The sequence below is a fragment of the Astyanax mexicanus genome, chromosome 1, assembly GCF_023375975.1.
Source record: "Astyanax mexicanus isolate ESR-SI-001 chromosome 1, AstMex3_surface, whole genome shotgun sequence".
Lineage (NCBI taxonomy): Eukaryota > Metazoa > Chordata > Actinopteri > Characiformes > Acestrorhamphidae > Astyanax > Astyanax mexicanus.
This window is the reverse complement of record NC_064408.1, coordinates 53,129,168-53,135,678: the sequence shown is the minus strand read 5'-3', so window position 1 is coordinate 53,135,678 and position 6,511 is coordinate 53,129,168.

The window sequence follows — 6,511 nt, the reverse complement described above, 5'->3', positions numbered from 1 at the left end:
TCTGGACTCAGGCCGCTGTGTTGTGGCGCGCGCCCGTGTCCTGTTAACTTGCTAACCTAGCTAACTAGCTGAACAAGTGAAGGCTTATCTAGCGAACAAACATCTCTGTAGTAGAGTATTAAACACAGTACAAGGTTAGTCACCATGAGGGTGTGTTTATAAACCTGTTGGCTTCAGAGAAAAAAAAAACTGTAGAGTTTATAGCCATTAGTAGTTTATAGCCAAGTTTAAATATTAAAACATGAAAATACAGCCAACACTACAGCAGTTGTAATGTTTTGTGTCCTAAATGTATTTTGTTCTGTTTAAAGGTTCTGGAGCTACAGTAGCTAAAGCTTGATGTGGAAACAAGTTGTAAGTTAACGTTCTGCCATAAGGTAGGCCCTACATCAATAACCTTCAAGACATGTCTGTGGTCCATCAGAGCTTTTGTGGAGGTAGGTTTTTAATGAAATGTGACTCATATTTTAATGTTTTCAGACATCTTTTAGAAACTCTCTTAACTATGGATAGTGCCAAATTGTTTTTGCCTACATAAAAAGGGTTATTAAAAAAAACAGACTTAATTAAGTCACAAGCTTTTTATGTAGGCAACAACAACATGATAGATATTACATAATACATACATACATACATATTATATGTAAAAATTTAGATTAAATCATCCCATATATTCACTGGTATTTCGAGGTTTAAACATGATGTCCAAATATGGATTCCCTATCTAATAGATACAGCTCTGAAAAGAAAATAAGAGGGCACTTAAAAACTATGAGTTTCTTTGATTTTACCAAATTGAAGACCTTTGGAATATAATCAAGAGAAAGATTGATGATCACAAGCCATCAAACCAAGCTGAACTGCTTTAATTTTTGCATCAGGAGTGGCATAAAGTTATCCAAAATAGTGTGTAAGACTGGTGGACAAAAACAGCAAAGATTCATTAAAACTGTGATTAAAAACCAGGGTTATTCCACCAAATATTAATTTCTGAACTCTTAATGAATATAATTATGAATATGAACTTTTTTTCTTTGCGTTATTTGAGGTCTGAAAGCTCTACATCTTTCTTTTTTGTTGTAAATACATGCTCTAAATTACAACATTTTTATTTGGAATTTGGGGAGAAATGTTGTCTGTAGTTTATGTAGTTTATAGAATAAAACAAAATATACCTATAAATAGCAAAATAATAGAATCTGATTCAAAAACTGAAATGATCTTTTTTCCAGGGCTGTACATTTTGCTGCTTTAAGTTTCTGACAGAGATTTCAAAAAGCACAAACTCTGCATCTCAAGTCCCTGTAGAGAAGTCCTGCCAATAGAACAGTGCTGGAGCAGATGAACATGAATCTAGTGCCATGAAACTAAAGCCCCCCAGCATTGAGAAGTGAAGCAGAGGATCTGTGTTCCATCATTTATTTTGGGGATGAATTGGGAAGTTGTGGATGAGGTGACGAGGTGATCATAAATGCAGATGCTGATAGCTGTGCTTTAGAATCTAGTAGATAGCCTTTCCTGGACTGTAGACACAGTTACTCCAGCAAAAGCAGGATAATCTCTTTTAGTACTCTTGATTTTGTAAGTAACATAGCAGTTGTCTGTATATGTTTGTAAACATAACATTCTTCTTAAATTTTTGGTAAAATGTAGCATATAAAATGCCTCTTCTAGTTAAATGAGAGCCAGCCCTTGTGCATGCAGATTTTGTGTCAGGGTGTTAGTCAGTCAAAAAGCAAAATAAATTGCACCCTTCATGGATAGTAAATAGTAAGACCTTTAATAGGTTTTATAGTTTATAAATGCTTTTTGTAGCTGGTTTAATGTTATCTTCCATACGTATTATCTGTGTAAAATGTAAAGTAAATGTATATAAAAATATAAACATATTTAAAACTCTATGGCCATACTTACATAAATGTACATCTTACTAATATTCCATATGTAAAGTTGCTGCACATTTTCCATAATGAAATGTGCAGTTCAGTATTCGTTAACCACTGGTGCTGTCCATGTTATGCACAGAAAAGTATATTTTACATAAATTAAAATCTTTTTCCTTTTTTAAAAAAAAAAATGCACAAACCAAACAAAAAATGTGCTTGCTTAAAATATAAAAAATAAGGTTTCATCTTAAACTTTGTCCTTTGGAGCTCAGATAATCTTGTTTGCCTAACCAATTTTTTGCATGCCACAGTTTCTTTCCAATATACTGTGTATCAATCTGTTTTAATTTTGTCTGGCAAGAGGTTAGCGGAGAATATCAATGAGAAAGACATTCTTATTTCTATAATAAAGGTACTGGCACTGTTATTCTTGCATATATTACAATAATTTTCAATAACATAACATAAAATAATTGATTAAATAGATTTTGGAATAAAACTTGCAGATGTAAACATTACATTAGCATCCACAAGCATAATGGTGTTTGAGTTTTTGAGTACCTGCTTTAAATTACTATATAAGAAAATATAATTAAATCTACACAAACCAATTGTAGTTATAGAGAAAAATGTTATTACCCACCAATGCACTGTGAAAACCGTGTCAAAGATAGGGAGAATCTGATGCTGTTTGAATATGTCTCCTATCGTTTAATTTTCTATCACACACAAGTATCATATTCATTGCCGTTTGACCTCTAACCAGAATCCGTTAAGTCACACACAAAGCAAGGTAATTTAAAGTTGCAAATATTTACTTTATTTTTTTATTTTTTTTTATAAACATTTATACTGCATGCATCACAAAAACTCGTATCTAGAACAGTACGGAAGAATCATCACATTTTTGACCACCATTTTTGAAGCTGTGACGCACTTTTTAAAGCAGGGTATACACAAAATGGTGGCCACGTTACGTCTTGTCTACGTAGTAGAGACTACTGTTTAAGGTTGTCATTTTTTTTCTTTTTTCTTACCATGGTCCTCTCTTACAGATCTGTGTCCAGTGTCCTCAGTCTCTGACGCAGCTATAAAGTCTGTCCACTCGCATTCACCATCCGGTCGGTGCCCACTGTAAAACTTCCCTTCAGACAAGCCAAGCAGGGACGTGTCACCACACATAGCAGATTAATCAATATTCATAAACAAATCCACATAAATGGAGAAAGAGTCACAGAGGGATCAGGAGAGAGTTGACTCTGTCTCTGTTCGTGCCGGAACATTTGAACCTGGACAGCGCAAGTCGAACAGCTTTATAGTCAGCAAGACTGACTGGATTTGTCCACTAGACCGTATACAAACCTCTTCTTTTTTAACCTCCACCTCTCCTCTCATTCTGCTCAATGGAAGACGTACATATGAGCAATCTTGTGCCTATCTGGTTGGTTTTTAAATAGCTCTGCAAGCTTCATTCTCTTGGATACAGGGAGTCTCATTGGCTGAGAGTAACTTAAGGGCTTGTCCAATCGGGAGTCACTGCCACGGTGCTCATCGTCCAATGGATGCACAGAGATGGTTGCCGCTGTTTCATTGTCACTAGGGGAGGGGGAGCATAGTGCCAGGGTAGCCAGGATGGTAATCTAACAGCTTCTGTGCCAAATGTTCAGTGTATAGTATCACACATGGCAGGAGCTTGAGTGAAGCTCTGGAGGTGTGAGATGCATGTATGTGTAATTGTAGATTACCAGAAACCAAAGAGAAAATAGATATGAACTCACACTATTAGAATGAATCTATTGAATATCTTGTGATTGCATTCACGCACACACACACTCCAGGAGCTCTTTCACGTCACTGAGGCAAATGGTGTGTTGATGGTGTGTCTCCTTGGTGACCAGATCGTAGTGTGCAGTCTTGGACACACATTTCATTCATCAATGTAAAAAAAAAACAATGTTGACAAACACACAAACAGACATGCACAGACAATGGTGGTCTTCAGAAACATTTTAAAATTCTTTTAAAAAGTCTTTTTTTTTTACTATCTCTTATTGGGCTGTGTTCTGTTGAAGATTAAAGGGCACATGTCTCTAATTTTTTTCTCATGTTTAACTTATTAACGCCACGTCTACTTAAGACATCCGTGCAGGCTTATTCATCAAAGAGTTTTGGTTACCATACCTTTTAAGCAGTGGTCAGATTGGATGTGTCTTTTAAAAATAGGTCAAAAGTAAGCTAAACTACTGCTGGCTGAATTTGTGCATTTATGTGTTGATCTGTGTAAAAAAAAATAAAAAGTAAGAATTTTGATTAATGTGTGCCAAGAATCTGTTCAATGATTGGTGTAGTATGCAAACGTATTGTGTGCAATTTTGTTTGATTGATTCATTTAGTTGACTTAAGGGCTTGTTTTTCAGTTCTCAGTCTTGTTTTCACTTTCTGTCACCACTATAAAAAGTGACATGGATGGACAGATTTATCAAGGAATTGACAAGGTTATAAACAGTACTGCAGCTTTTTTGCCTTAGCATTTATTGAGCCTTTTCCTGCTGTCCAATGTGCTCAGAGAGAGGGAGAGAAAGAACAAGCAACTGAATAGTTGGGCTTCTGCCCTTTTCTTCTCTCACACAGTGGCTTTTGATAATGACGCAATGACGACAGACTGGTGATTGACTCATATTTGAACAGTGCAGTCCAAGAAATCCAACCATGCACAACCACTTTGTTGTCCTCAGCACTTGCTGTTCAGACATACGAGCCACAGTTTTTTTTTAATGGGAGAAGAAAAAACACGTTCTCATTGGTTGTGGCCAACATTTCCTTCTTGCAGTTTTACTTTGGGTTACGTTTATGGCTGCTAACGTACCCAAATATTGTGAGGAAGTGAAAGCAAGATGATTCTCATAAAGTATTCTACTACACTCAGACAAAGAACAATATATAAAATAGCACAGTTAGTCCTGTATACCAATTAGATCTAAACTACACTATTATTGATGATTTCTTCTGAATCGCATAGATGGTAGGGTCAGAATTTAGTGGAAAAAGCATAAATCTGTGGACCGCAGTGGACATTGGAGATTAGTGAAGGTTAAAAGCCAGTCAGCAAGTAATACTCAGCCAGCACAGATACTTGTTCACTTCGCTTGTCTTCAGTGTGGTGTGTGGCTTTAATCTCCCCTCTGTAGAAACAGGAAAAGCCACAGTCACAGCCAAGTCTTGTTTTGCATAAATCAGCTCTGCAGGTGATGTGCTACTTATCTCAGGGTGTTTTTACTTCTGTCTTTACTTCTTATTTTGATAATATTAGATACATTTGGTCCAGTTGTTTATATGCTGCAGTTTAGTGAACTGCCCTGTTGTCACCCTGTTTTCAATATGGAAACTTGATTGATTGGTTTGTTGAAGGGTGTGCATCTGATAATAGCATGTTGTCAGTTCAGCGTGTTGTTGCCTTTCCAGATTTCGTGAGAACAGGATTCTTATTATTTGTCTATGCAAACATAAATACAGTTTTTAATTCTAGGATTCCTGAACAGTTGATAAACGGTTAACTCTTCAAGATAAACTCAGTTAAACTAAGTTCAACAGGACTGTAACGGACAATCTGTATGGTTGTGTAACACCAGTATGGGTCTAAATTATATATTGCACAGACCAAGCATGGTGGGAGTAGTACTCCTGTAGGCCACGGAGTAAGTGGATCTGTGGAGAGAACAATCTATAATGTAATGCCTTTTTTCACCAATTTTCCTTTTCTGATCACCTTCATTTACTCTATTTCTTCTACTACAAATGCTTAAAATGCAAAATAGTTGTAGTGTTACAATAATCAGCTATAGATCTTTAAAATGGGACTGTTTTGCTGTTTTGTGATTGTTTGTCACGTTTGAGCCACTCATAACAGGACTTATCTTCCAAGAAAACATGCCAGACATGCCTTTGTTCCTTTGTAAATAATCCGAGCTCCTCCAGATTATTGTAATGGAAACAGGTGAGGCAGCAGGGTAGCGTGATGGAATTTGATGTGGTTCCGCTGTCTGAATATCCGGGCTTCTCTTTTTTCTCCTCAGGGCTCTGTCACCAAACACCTAGAATCTGAGGATGTGTAGTACACACACACAGCTTGCACTTATGTAATGTACAAGAACTCAAACACTAACACACTGCCTCTGTTGTCAAGTTGATTCCCACACATCTCTTCCTTTCAGGTCTGTTTTCTCAAGATGTTGATGTACCAAAGCATGACTAACAGCAATCAAAGCTTACATATTTCAAGTCACATGGAATTTGTAAAGAAGTAATATACCAGTAGTACTCATTACTTGCACTCTTTATGTACTCAGGATTCATTTGTACCACATAGGGCATTTTGACACCTGTAGGTGGCTTCTATGGTCTTGATAAGCTGATGAGTTTGTTTACCTGGAGCGTTGTCTTCTTCTGTTTGGTTTGGTTTTACACAGGTATATATCTAAATGTACCGAAATGCGCACCAATAAACCACGCAATACAACGAGAAGATTCTGTGTTCCAGCATGCATGTCTGTGCATTGTGAAGCTACTTTAACACAGAACACTAAAACACTGCCCTTTTAAACACAGTGTTTTCAGTAGGACATGCA